This window comes from Spermophilus citellus (genome assembly GCF_964194105.1).
Source record: "Spermophilus citellus genome assembly, chromosome: 17".
Taxonomy (NCBI): domain Eukaryota; kingdom Metazoa; phylum Chordata; class Mammalia; order Rodentia; family Sciuridae; genus Spermophilus; species Spermophilus citellus.
The window spans coordinates 60,791,839-60,804,587 of NC_138199.1; the positions used below are offsets into that span (position 1 = coordinate 60,791,839).

The 12,749-nt window shown below is 45.6% G+C and overlaps 2 long non-coding RNA genes across 2 annotated transcripts in view; one reads left to right on the forward strand and one right to left on the reverse strand.

Annotated features, from left to right (window-relative positions):
• The window catches only part of LOC308636788, a 682,020-nt gene that overhangs the window by 480,590 nt on the left and 188,681 nt on the right, over positions 1 to 12,749 (forward strand). The window lies entirely within an intron of this gene.
• LOC308636316 lies at positions 4,036 to 5,144 on the reverse strand. The gene is made up of 3 exons (XR_014019394.1): positions 4,654 to 5,144; positions 4,274 to 4,416; positions 4,036 to 4,174 (listed from the first exon to the last, which is right to left on the reverse strand). It is a non-coding gene; the product is annotated as an uncharacterized lncRNA (long non-coding RNA).

Genomic DNA, 12,749 nt, shown 5'->3' on the forward strand with positions numbered 1-12,749 from the left:
TGTTGGGTTTTGAAGTTATGGTAATTTCCACTTCAAAAGATTGAGGCATGACCGACGTTTCCTGGTGGTTGATTTGAGGATTTGTAGTCTCTTGGTATGGACGTGGAAATGTCACATCAGGGGGCTCTGGAGGAAGATTTGTGGTTTCCAGATCTAGATGTGGAAATGTTGTCTCCGGGGGGTTTGGAGGAGGATTTGTAGTCCCCTGGTGAGGACGTAGAAGTGTTACCTCATGGGGCTTTAGAGGAAAAGCTGTAGAATGTTCAACTCCCACATTGGGCTCTGGAGTTATGGTGATTTCCACGTCGTGGGGCTTTGGAGGAAAAGCTGTAGGATGTACAACGCCCACATTAGGCTTTGGAGTTATGGTGAGTTCCACATAGTGAGGCTTTGGAGGAAAAGCTGTAGGATGTTCAACCACCAAATTGGGCTCTGGAGTTATGGTGATTTCCACGTCGTGGGGCTTTGGAGGAGCTGTAGGGTGTTCAACCCCCACATTGGGCTCTGGAGTTATGGGGAGTTCCACGTAGTGGGGCTTTGGAGGAAAAGCTGTAGGATTTTCAACCCCCACATTGGGCTGTGGAGTTATGGTGATTTCCACATCCTGGGGCTTTGGAGGAGCTGTAGGATGTTCAACCCCTACATTGGGCTCTGGAGTTATAGTGATTTCCACATCCTGGGGCTTTGGAGGTAAAGTTGTAGGTTGTTCAACCCCCACACTGGGCTCTGGAGTTATGGTGAGTTCCACGTCGTGGAGCTTTGGAGGAAAAGCTGTAGGTTGTTCAACCCCCACGTTGGGCTCTGGAGTTATGGTGAGTTCCATGTCCTGGAGCTTTGGAGGAAAAGTTGTAGGTTGTTCAACCCCCACATTGGGCTCTGGAGTTATGGTGAGTTCCACGTCGTGGGGCTTTAGAGGAAAAGCTGTAGGATTTTCAACCCCCACATTGGGTTCTGGAGTTATGGTGATTTCCACATAGTGGGGCTTTGGAGGAGCTGTAGGTTGTTCAACCACCACATTGGACTCTGGAGTTATGGGGATTTCCACGTGGTGGGGCTGTAGAGGATGTTCAACCACCACATTGGGCTCTGGAGTTATGGGGATTTCTACATGGTGGGGCTGTAGAGGATTTTCAACCACCACATTGGGCTCTGGAGTTATGGGGAGTTCCACTTCCACAGGTTTAAATGTAAAGCTGGGTACTGTTGAAAAATGAACTTGATTCTCAGTTAGGACCTGTGGCTGAGTTGAAGTTTCTTGTGTTGGAATTATTCCTTCTTGATATGTTGGAAGCAAAGTTGAAGTTTCCTTCATGGTTGGAAAAACAAATACAGGGACCGTTGGAAGAGATATATGGTACGTTCCAATAGCCATAGGGAACAATGAAAGAGCTACAGGCTTCTTCTCAGCTGTAGAATGTTTAGTGGGTTTTGGAGTTGAGGTGAGTTCCAGGTCCAAAGGTTGAAAGGTAACACTGGGTGATGTTAAATCCTGAGCTTTATTCTGACTTAGGACCTGAGTTGAAGTTTCCATCTGAGTTGTGGTTGCTTGTTGGGCTGAAGAAAATCCAAAGTTTTCAGGGAATCCTGGAGACTGGGAAGGGGCATTAGACTGGGTTGGATAAAATGTAACTTGCTGGGTGGAAACTGGCTCAACTTCTTTAGTGGCTTTTGAAGGTACAGTAACTATCAGAGCCACATGTTGAACTGTGGTTTTAGGCAAATCTGAAGACCCACTTCTGAACATTACTTCTAGATCTTGAGGTGAAAATGACATGGAATCACTGAATGAAGCAATAGTCGAGACAAATGTGGATTCTGGAGGTTTAGTTGGGAGTGTTTCCTGGACTGGTGGAAGTTCAACACTCACGGGGGGCGTTGAGGGCAAAGATGAGCTCTCCTGCTGACTTGATAAAGATTCCTCAGGCAGCTCTTCAAGCTGACTGGGGACCTCTTGATCAATTGGAGGTTGTTCCTCCTCTAGAGGGGGGCTTGGCTGAGGTTCCAACTGCTCAGGGGACAGTGAGGACTCATCTAGGGTCTCCTGTTGCGCTGAAGTTTCAACCTCATTATTCAATTCTGGAGTAGGAGACTCAGCTTGATCAGAACCTAGAGAAGAACCTGTCACATCCTCACCTTCTGGAGGTTGACCTACATCGTTAGGGAGCTCTGGAGGCACAGTTGGGGCTTCAGGCTGGGATGCAGAAGGTCCTAACTCATGAGTTGGAATTGAGGGAGGAACTATAGCCTCACCATTGATCACAGAAGTTCCCACCTCTGTAGTGGGTTCAGGTGTTATAGTAATTAGTACATCTGCAGTCACACTGGGCAAGTCTAGAGGTTGCACTGGTACTTCCAGCTGGCTTTCAGAAGACTGGTCCTCCCCAGGAGACTCAGAAGGCTGAGTTGGGGTCTCTTGCTCACTGAGAGAAGGTTCAGTCTCCACAGGAGGGCCCGGAGGCTGGGCTGGGGTCTCTTGCTGGGTTAGAGAAGGTTCTACCTCCTCAGCATACTCTGGAGGCTGAACTGGGGCCTCCTGAACTGGGGCCTCCTGAACTGGAGCCTCCTGAACTGGGGCTTCCTGAACTGGGGCCTCCTGAACTGGGGCCTCCTGAACTGGGGCCTCCTGAACTGGGGCCTCCTGAACAGAGGCCTCTGGCTGAATTGGGGCCTCCTGCTGGGCTAGAGAAGATTCGGCCTCCTTGGTAGGTTCCGAAGTTATGGTAATTTCCACGTCTGCAGGCCTACCTGTAACACTGGGCAAGTTATAATAATGAACTTGATCCTGACCTAGAGATGGAACTACATACAGGTAGAGTTGGTAGAGTTTCAGCTATATTCTCCATAGGGGACTTGGGAGCTTGAACTGGAGTCTCTTGCTCAGATAAAGAGGGTTCAGAGAGCTCTGAAGTCTGAGCTGGAGCCTCTTGTTGGGTTGATGAAGGTTCTACTACTTCAAGACCCTCTGAAGGCTGGGTTGGGGCCTGCTCCTGGCCTGAAGGAAGGTGAATATCTTTATCTGCCTGCGGAGTTACGGTAACCAGATCTGCAGGTTTACTTGTGACAACTGGCTGAGTGTCACTTCTTAGAGATGAAAGTTTATGATGCATTGATGCTTCACCTCCTAGAGCCTCCTGGTCCTCAGGAACTTCTTGCTGGGACGAAGAGGACTGGAGCTCCTCAGGAGTCTCTTGGGCCTCCAGAGAAGGTTCAACCTGGTCAGGAGTTTCTGGAGACTCATCTGAGTTCTCCTGGGATTCCGGAGGTAGGTTGCCAGAATAAGCTACATCTGTACTTGGATATACATAATCATCCAAGTTTTTTTGAAGCTGAAGTTTTGCAAATTGCTTTGGAGTTCCACCAACTTCTTTAGCAAATCTCGGATGCTGAGCTACATCCTTCTTCAGATTCAGTGGTGAAACAATAAACTTTGCTGCTTTTCAACTCTGGCTATCTAGAGGTGGAACAAGTACTTCAAATGACTGGTGATCTGTAGACTGATCTAGATTGACAGTATGAATCTTACTTTTGAGTCGAGAAGGTAGAGCTAGGACCTGATTCTGATCCCCATCTAGCATTGAAACCAATTCTGGGAGCCTCTCTTGCCAAATTAGTTTGTCTTGATGCAGATCCTGACGTGGAACAGCAAACTGATCTACCTCTGGGGGCGGCTCTCCAGGTGAATCCCTGCCCAAGAATGGAAGCAAACTGTCAGTTAACTCCCCGGCCCCAGCGGCGCCCGGGGCCGGTGAGGCGACAGCAGTCCCTGAGCCCCGAGTCCCGGCGGCCACAAACTGACACTTCTAATTGACCTACCAATTCCCGGCAGGGCCTCTCTTCACGGAATTTTGCTAGAAGTCCCTCTATATGTAGACTGCCGCTGTTCCAAAGGGTCTTTTTGGTCTCATTAAAGTGGAGACATTAGAATCGCTGTTTCCTCCTCAGCGGCCATGTTGGATCCCCCTATGCCCTTGTTGTTTATACACACATATTTAACTACTTACATGTTACTTTTTACCACATGGCTAGGATTGAGAAAAATAAGTATTTTACAAGCACTGATGAGAAGCCAATATTAGAAAATAAAATTTGCCAGTCGCTTGAGGCAAGACAGATTTACTCTCCGCCCTCTTCACCATCCTCAGGAGGAGCAGAGGTCTGTGATGGGGCTTCATCCCTGGGAGAAGAACAAAGCCAAGGTTGTTACTCTTGAAAGGAGCAATTAAGCTTTCCTTACCTCTTCATTTGAGAATTTATATCACCCCCAGTCACTTACCCAGCATCCTTATTGAAAATCTCATCCTCATCAGAGGAGTCCTTGTCATGTAGCTTCTGTGCCATGTTTTTCTTACGTGTGGCATTGAGAGGTCTGTACATATCCCTAAGCCAAAGTGGCCACCTTAACCAGAAAAAGCCCTCCTAGAAAACAGAAAGGGGGGGCTGGGGATGTGGCTCAAGTGGTAGCGCGCTCGCCTGGCATGCGTGCGGCCCGGGTTCGATTCTCAGTACCACATACAAACAAAGATGTTGTGTCCGCCGATAACTAAAAAATAAATATTAAGAAAAAGAAAAAAAAAAAGAAAACAGAAAGGGGAACATTAATTCTGCTTCCCACTGCCTTCCCTGGCCACAGCACTGGGTCCTCTTCAGATTTACCTGATTTTCACTTTCCGTTGAGCTTCTCCTACACAGAGACCCGAAACAGCTCCTGGGGGGAAACACATGCACAAGACAATTAGTGATGGATGCCATTTTTCATGTCTTTTTGTAATGTGCACCTTTGGTCTTTTTAGGACAAAGCCTATACCTTAGTTCATAAGCACAATGAGCAAAATCATGCTAGACCTGGGGTCCTAAAAACAATTCCCTGCATGCTGGGCTACCAGAACTCTCTATGTATATTCCCAAAGAGCCACATGAGCATAGGCAGGATTAGCAACTCTGCTTACCCTCTTGGCTAAGTACCTTGTACAGTACACAACCATACTGGGCTGAAGTGTTTTACTCTCTCCAGAGCCTTTCACATCAGTCCTCTTTGGACTTAAAGCTCACATGTATCATCATTTTGGGGTGGGGAGCAGGTTGGTTCTTGAGGGAGAAGGTGATTCTATTTCCTAGCTGCTTTATCCTACAAGTTGAATTACATCAAGTAACTGGGTCAACTATAGATGTTGCTTTCAAGGAAATTTTAGTATAAGAATGATAATATGTACCTAAAAAACCACAAAGCAATGTAAAAAGAGAAAGTGTTGCAAGACAGTTGCACAAATTCCAGACCAAAAGGGAGATGTCCCTGCCACACATGAATCCTTTGCACCAGCCATTTCCTGTGTCTGGAATTTTCTTCCTCTGGCATTTGGTTGATCAGATTTTCCATTTCATTAAGCACTGCTCAATGTCACTTCCTCAGAGATTCTTTCCTTAAGTTCTCCATTCAGAACAGTCAGTGTCACCTGTCACACACCCTACTGCTTTATTCTTCTTCATGCATTTATCACTACCAGATGTAAAAGTGTGTGTGTGTGTGTGTGTGTGTGTGTGTGTGTGTGTGTAGGGAAGCGGATTTGTTTGTATCCCTAGACTCTGAAATAGTTATTGATATATAAGTGGTGTTCAATTAATAATTTTTGCATGAATGTGAAATGCTGGGAAAAGCTTCCTGGCTTTGAAAAGAAGAACGGGAGAGAAAGAAAGATGGCTAAAAAGCATGGCACTTACAGTCATTCAAGGAATAACCCTCATATCCATCCAATTCATTCTTGTACAGCACCCTGGCCAACTCACAGCGATGCATGCGAGTGGCCTGATTTATGACAAGGAGGCAGCAGGCCACAGTGATGCGCAGCACCCTGGTCATCCTCAGAGGGGAAAGGGTGCCCAGTAGGGCCCACAGGTCTTGTCTCACAGACTTCTTGCTGGTTTTCACTTTAGAACCTGGAGAATCTGGAGAGAATAAATTTCCTTGCTCACTCTCTATTCCCAGTCTCTTTCCTTTCATCTATTGTTTTATAAATATATTTTAATTTAAAGATTTACAAAAAGAGACTCTAATAATCCTCCATGTACCCATTTCTCAGCTTTGACAGTTAAAAACCATGGCCAATCTGATTTCCTTTGTAGGTCGTCCTGTACTGGACACTTAGGTACCAACCACATTTGGGTCCTGCGGCCAGGAAGGAGATTGATGAAAACTATTTCACTGGCATTAGTGCATGTCTATTTGAGCATGTCCTTTCAGAATAAGAGTTAGGTAGGACACTGGGGCTGGGGTAGAGCGCTTGCCTAGCATGTGTGAGGCACTGGGTTCAATTCTTAGCAGCACATTAAAAAATAAAGATATTAGGTCCATAAAAAGAAAAGAGTTAGGACACTGGATGGTGAGTTCCTCCCCCACCCTTCACCCTTAGACACATACTCTGCCTTATGTGGGGTGGGCTGGTTGAAGGTTCGACCCTTTTGTTTCCACTCCAATGTGGTAACTTAAAGCAAGTCAGAGTGATATGGTTGTTCAAATAACCAGACTCACACTGGTGAAAGGGCTTTGGATTCACACCACCTGCTTTCAAAGGCTGGGTTGCTGTGTGACTTTGGCAATACAGTTAATTTCACTTATAAAATGAAGATATGTTAATACTTACTTAATAGGGAAGACATGATGATTAAATAAAATAATAAATGCCCAGGTCTTGGTTTCACATTTCCCACAAAATGAACCCAGGATTCCTAGGAGTATGGCAATTCCTAAGCTAGAGCAGGAAAGGGTATGAGATAATTCTGGAATGTCTTGAACTGAACAAGTAAGGAAGTGCTCAAAATATGGATTGAGGCATGTCAGATAGACCTAAGGGTTAGCTCAAAGGGCCATCGGCTGGCCAAACCTTGAACAGTGTTTTTATATCAGCTTCATTGAGCTATAAGGCACAATGGATAATTAATTTATTGAAAGTGTACAATTCAATAGATAATTTATCAAAAGTATACAATTCAATTCCAGACATATGAAACTATTATCACAATCAATTTCAGGACATCTTTATCAACCCAAAATGAAGCCCTGTACCCATTAACATTTTGTAGCCATCATAGATTGGTTTGAGCAAGAATTATCAGCAGGTGCTGAGTTTGAGAGGCAGGAAGCTTGATGACGAACTGGATTCGCCCGAGCCTGGAGACAATTCTTTTACTTCTCTCACAGCCCTCACCCCAGAGTTGCCAATTTAGCCAATAAAATTACACAATGTCCAGTTAAATTAGAATTTCAGGCAAATAACAAATCGTCGCTTAGTTTAAGAATGTCCCTCTCCACCCTCCCCACCCTGACTCAGAGGCTTCCCTCAGAGAACCCAGTCTTTGAGCCTGGGAAGAAGGGGCCTCCAGGTCTACCCATGAAGTTCCCTCTGGGTTCTCTCAGAGAAGACAGTGGCCCTAGAACGCGGGTTCCCACCCACCCCTTCTGAAGCTTACCTCTTTCCCGCCCCTCTCTGACCTCGGGTCCCAGTCTCTGCCCAGGGCTTTCTGTGAAATCTAGAGAACAAGGCGGTTTGGAGCAGGAACCTCTTCCTCACCAAGCACACTCGAGCCCCCCCTGGCTAATGCCCCTCCTTGTTCTAAAGAAGTCAGGAGCGCTGGCAACTCCAGCCTTCTGGAACTCGGGTTCTGTGACATCATAATTGAAATACGCTGGAAATACGCTGGATCGAGACACGCAAACAGACCAAGCTTCAGGCGGAAATGGCAGATGGGCCTGGGAGGAGAGGTGACAAGTGTGTGGGAGCCTGCTGGGCCCCACAGGGCTCCATCCTTCTGCTTCCCATCCTTTCTGGGAATAGGACCACACGGGGGAAACCCCTTTCCCCACAGGTGTTTTTGGTGGGAGCTACCAGTCATAGGATCCTGCCTCCTTGGGGTGAAAAAAATGGTCTGTGAATCCACATATTTTGAATTGAAACTACGTGCAGCTCAGCTTCTCTGCAGGGATAGAGGCTGGTAGATTTATTTATTTATTTATTTATTTATTTATTTATTTATTTATTTATGAGAGAGGGAGAAAGAGAGAATTTTAATATTTATTTTTTAGTTCTCGGCGGACACAACATCTTTGTTGGTATGTGGTGCTGAGGATCGAACCCGGGCCGCTTGAGCCACATCCCCAGCCCAGGCTGGTAGTTTTAATTCCTGTGGATACAGCCTACATCAGAGGCTAAGCCTCCATGAAGAGACAATAGCATCTGGGCCAGACTCATCCTTTCTAGAATTCAAACACACTCTTCCTTTTCTGCAGCTCTGAGATTCAATAAATATCTTTTTTTTTTCATAAACAAGTTTGAATTGGGTTTCTGTCACATGCCACCAAAGGAGACCTGCCTATTACAGCCGGTTATCAGGTTAACCATCTATGAGATGGTGAACTAACAATATATCACCTCTCCATGAAGGTCACAACATCTCTCAGTGTCAGTTACCAAGGAAGGAATTTTCTCCAACTGTAGCAAAAAAAAAAAAAAAAAAATAGAAAGAAAGAAAGAAAAGCTGAGTTTTTTTTTTTTTAAAATTTATTTATTTGGCGGACACAACATCTTTGTTTGCATGTGGTGCTGATGATTGAACCCGGGCCGCACGCATGCCAGGCGAGCGCACTACCGCTTGAGCCACATCCCCAGCCCAAGCTGAGAGAGTTTTGTCACTAATGGCCACTCAACCTCAGAGACAGAATGTTAGGATTTATGTAGAGTAACGTGGGCTTCTCAGTGGCCATCTTCCTAGTGCTCCCCATAGGGGGAAGGGCAAAGGCAGCCAGGGCAAGATGGTGAGTGAGGAAGTCAGGGTCAGGGCCAAAACAAAAGAGCATGGAGAGGGTCTTCTAATGAGGTCAACTTCCGGCATGCCTGTGATCCCAGCAACTCGGGAGGCTCAGGTAGGAGGACGGCGAGTTCAAAGCCAAAAAGATCACTTCTGTTGTGCAGTCTGGGGCAAAAGGCAAAAGGACCTCAGCAGATTAGTGAGGCACTTAGCAACTTGGGGAGACACTGTCTTTAAATAAAATATAAAAAAGGGCTGGGGATGTGGCTTGGTGTTTAAGCACCCTGGGTTCAATCCCCAGTACCAAAAATAAATAAATAAAATAAAAACTTCCTGGTCAACTAACTGCTTGTGGACACAAGCTGGGGACCCAAGCAGACAGATATTTCTGTACTTGTGTCCCTAAGCGGGGGGATCAAAAAAAAAAAATAGATGCGTGGACAGAGACGGCACCAATCAGTAATAGTGAGGAGAGTATGATCATGGAAGGGATATGGAAAGGAGGAAATTCCAGAGACCATAAAAAGAATAGGCCAAAACTTCCCCACCAGACTCCTAGTTCCGGGACCCCTTCTCTGGAGAAGTCCCTTATGGTCACTTTTGCAATAAACCTGCTGCTCGCTTGCTATCTCTGTGTCCTGTTCTTCAGTTCTTTGCTGAGTGGAGACAATGGACTCAGCACCCCTAGACTGTAACACTCACTTCCCTTCTCAGCAGGGCAGCAGCCCCTTTATCCTGGGGTAGGAAGTCAGGGGAAGCAAGGCGGAGGCAGAACCCTGGGGAAGATGGGTATCATTTTATGAGGTACTGTTTATGGTCAGAATTCTGCAGGTGCCTCAGATGACCCAGATAAATTTATCCTTGTAAAATTAGATCCCCTATCAAGAGGGACAACTCATATGGCCCCGGCTATCTGCTGTCAGGCCTCTCTGCAGCTTAAAATCTTGGGAGTGATGATGTCAGCACTTGAAGAGGGACCAGAGGGCCCCACCCCACCCCAAGGCCCAGCATCTGTGACATACATGAGCCCTGGGTGGAGTCCTATACCTTCAGAGAAGTGGAAAATCCAAGCTGGCACACAAAGATCAATTCTGGATGTGCAGCCTGGGGTAAAAGGACAAATGCAGGCCCCAGGCCATCTGTCTAAATATTTACAAGTTATACATCACACTAAGGGACCAATAAATAAAATATATTCAATGTTCATACCCTGATGGATTCTGAAGGGATCTTTAAAAGGATACAAATTGTTATTGTGTATCAAGCTGTTTGCAAATGACATAGTTAGCAAAATGTCAGATGACTGGATTTAGGTTTTTTTAATAACTTCATTTTATTTATTTTTATGCAGTGCTGAGGATCGAACCTAGTGCTTCACATGTGCTAGGAAAGTGCTCTGCCACTGAGCTATACCCCCCAGCATGGATTTAGTTTTTATTGCACATGTCTGAGTGCTCTTTTATGAGCTGACTGTGTTGGGATAAGCAATAAAATGAAGATATATGTAATTCATCAATATTAAAACTATTCCATAAGCTGGGCACAGCAGGCATGCCTGTAATCGCAGCAACTCGGAAGGCTGAGGCAGGAGGATCACGAGTTCGAGACCAGCCTCAACAACTTAGTGAGACCCTATCTCAAAAAATGAAAAAAAGCTGGTGATGTAGCTCAGTGGGAAAGCACCTCTGGGTTCAATCCTCAGTACCAAAAAGGGAAAGGGAAAAAGAAGAATAATGTGTAATTTATTTAATGTTACAAAGTTTTCCTCAGCTTACGTTTACAACTGAGGCAAAACTATACTAATTTTTTTAGTACCTTCAAATCATGAATAGGAGCACAAAAACATGCATAAATGATAATCTCAGCACTATTAGAAAATGATATTTCATTCATGTCTCAGGTACTTGTTCTTGTCAGAAAAAGCTAACACAATCTATATGATTCCATTTGAACAAAACTAGAACGTGTAAACTGATCTATAATGACAGAGAGCAGAGCTGTAGGTACTTGGGAATTGGGGAAGTAGGAAGGGAAAGGAGGGGGTCATCAAGGAGCAAAAGGAAACTTGGAAAGAAATGGATATGTTCACTATCTTGATTTTGATAATAATTCCAGGCATGTCTATCTGTCCCAAGTTATCAAATTGTACTCTGTAAGTTATGCAGTTTACTGTGTATCAACACCTCAGAAAAGGTACTTAAAATATTTAAAAATTAGTATTGTTACACAAAATGAATCTTGTGAAAAGGAAGTTAAGGGTTGGGCAGAGTTGAGAACCCAGCATCAGGTAGATTGAGAAGTGGGAACAAGCTCCTCCCCGTGCCCTATCTTTGGATTGATATCTGCTGTGCAATTCACTGAGAGACTGCTAGAGGGCAGAAGTGGTCCTTGTACAGGAAGCAGGGGCTGCAGGGCTTCAAATTTTAAAATTCGTTCCTCTGGGCTCCCTAACTTTGGAGGTGGTGGTTAAACATCCCCTTTACTCCTAGTAGAGCTGGAATTTGAACCATCGTCTCTTTGGTCCTGATTCCACCATATTAATCCCTCAGCACCAGGAGACCTCCCTGTGCTCCAGTGGGGTAGCCGTCATAGCCCTGGGTCTGTTACCCACAGGGCCGGCAGGGAGCAGTTGGAGATGGCACCAGGGGGTTGTGATTCTCCAGGTGCCTTTGGCAACACTCCTCAGTTGACCTGAAACCCACGATTGTGAAGCAGGGCAATTTCCAGGATCAGATGCTGCAACCTAAAATTCATTTTTAAAAGGGAAGGAGAAAGGAGAGAAAATTTAGTGGGGGCAGGGGAGATGATGGCAGATCGGCAATGGAAGCCTTCCAATGAAAGCACTTGCTAACACTGGACACCAGTGCTGGACACAGGGAGTCATTTTACCTTCACAGTGCTCTTGTCAAATAAGCTGCACGGAGGTTAAGTAACTCACTCAAATAGAGCTAGTAGGAGGCTTCAGGAGAATTTGAATCCAGGTTTTACACTGATTTGTCAACTTAGCTACTACAATATAGTACACACTTAAATGGAATGGTCCTTCTCAGTTCTTTGGTTCATGTGTTAAACTGGTTGGTGTTGGTCGCAGATGGTGGAGGTTCTAGTTTAGCCTTCTGAAGATAAAGCCTGTAATGCTTCAAGAGAAGGTTAAGAGCCTGTGATGGTCCTGGAAGGAGGTTCCCCTTTCCACCCTCTTGCCCCTGTTTGTGTTGAACATTTACAATGTGTGAGGTTCCATGCTAAGGTTGATACTTTTACAGTGATAATAATTGAAAGGCAGGTGGGCCAAGGCCAGCAACAAGGAGTTAAGGGACAGGTGACATGCAGCTATGTAGTGATATTGTTCATTTGTGCTCACAGGAATTTGTGAGGGCTGGGGATGTGGCTCAAGCGGTAGCGCGCTTGCCTGGCATGCGTGTGGCCCGGGTTCGATCCTCAGCACCACATACAAACAAAGATGTTGTGTCCGCCGAGAATTAAAATAAATAAATATTAAAAAATTCTCTCTCTCATCTCTCTCTTAAATTTTTTTTTTTTTTAAAAAGGAATTTATGAAAAGCAGACCAGACCAGACCAGACCAGGCTAGGATGCAGGCCCAGGGAATGCCCCTTGGGTATCAGAACAAATTTGAGCATCCTGGTGAGCTGTTAACTGGCCCATAGTCCATGGGTGGATGAGTCCTCCAGCCGATTCTCTCCTTCCTTCCTCAACTTTGGAACAGTCCCCCTGAGATCATGCAGTTTGATGCTCCAGGCCAAGTGCTTCAGGAAAGTGTCCCCTCCTAGTCTGGATTCTGCCAAAGCCAAGGGCCCTGGGCTGGTGCCCACCATGCCCTCTCTGGGCCATTTTATTCCCAGTAGACACTGATTGGGTTGTTACAGCTACCAAATTAAGGCTCCTGGGCTCAAGTGGGAAGACAAAGTAAAAAGGAGGCCAGAATGAAAAGACA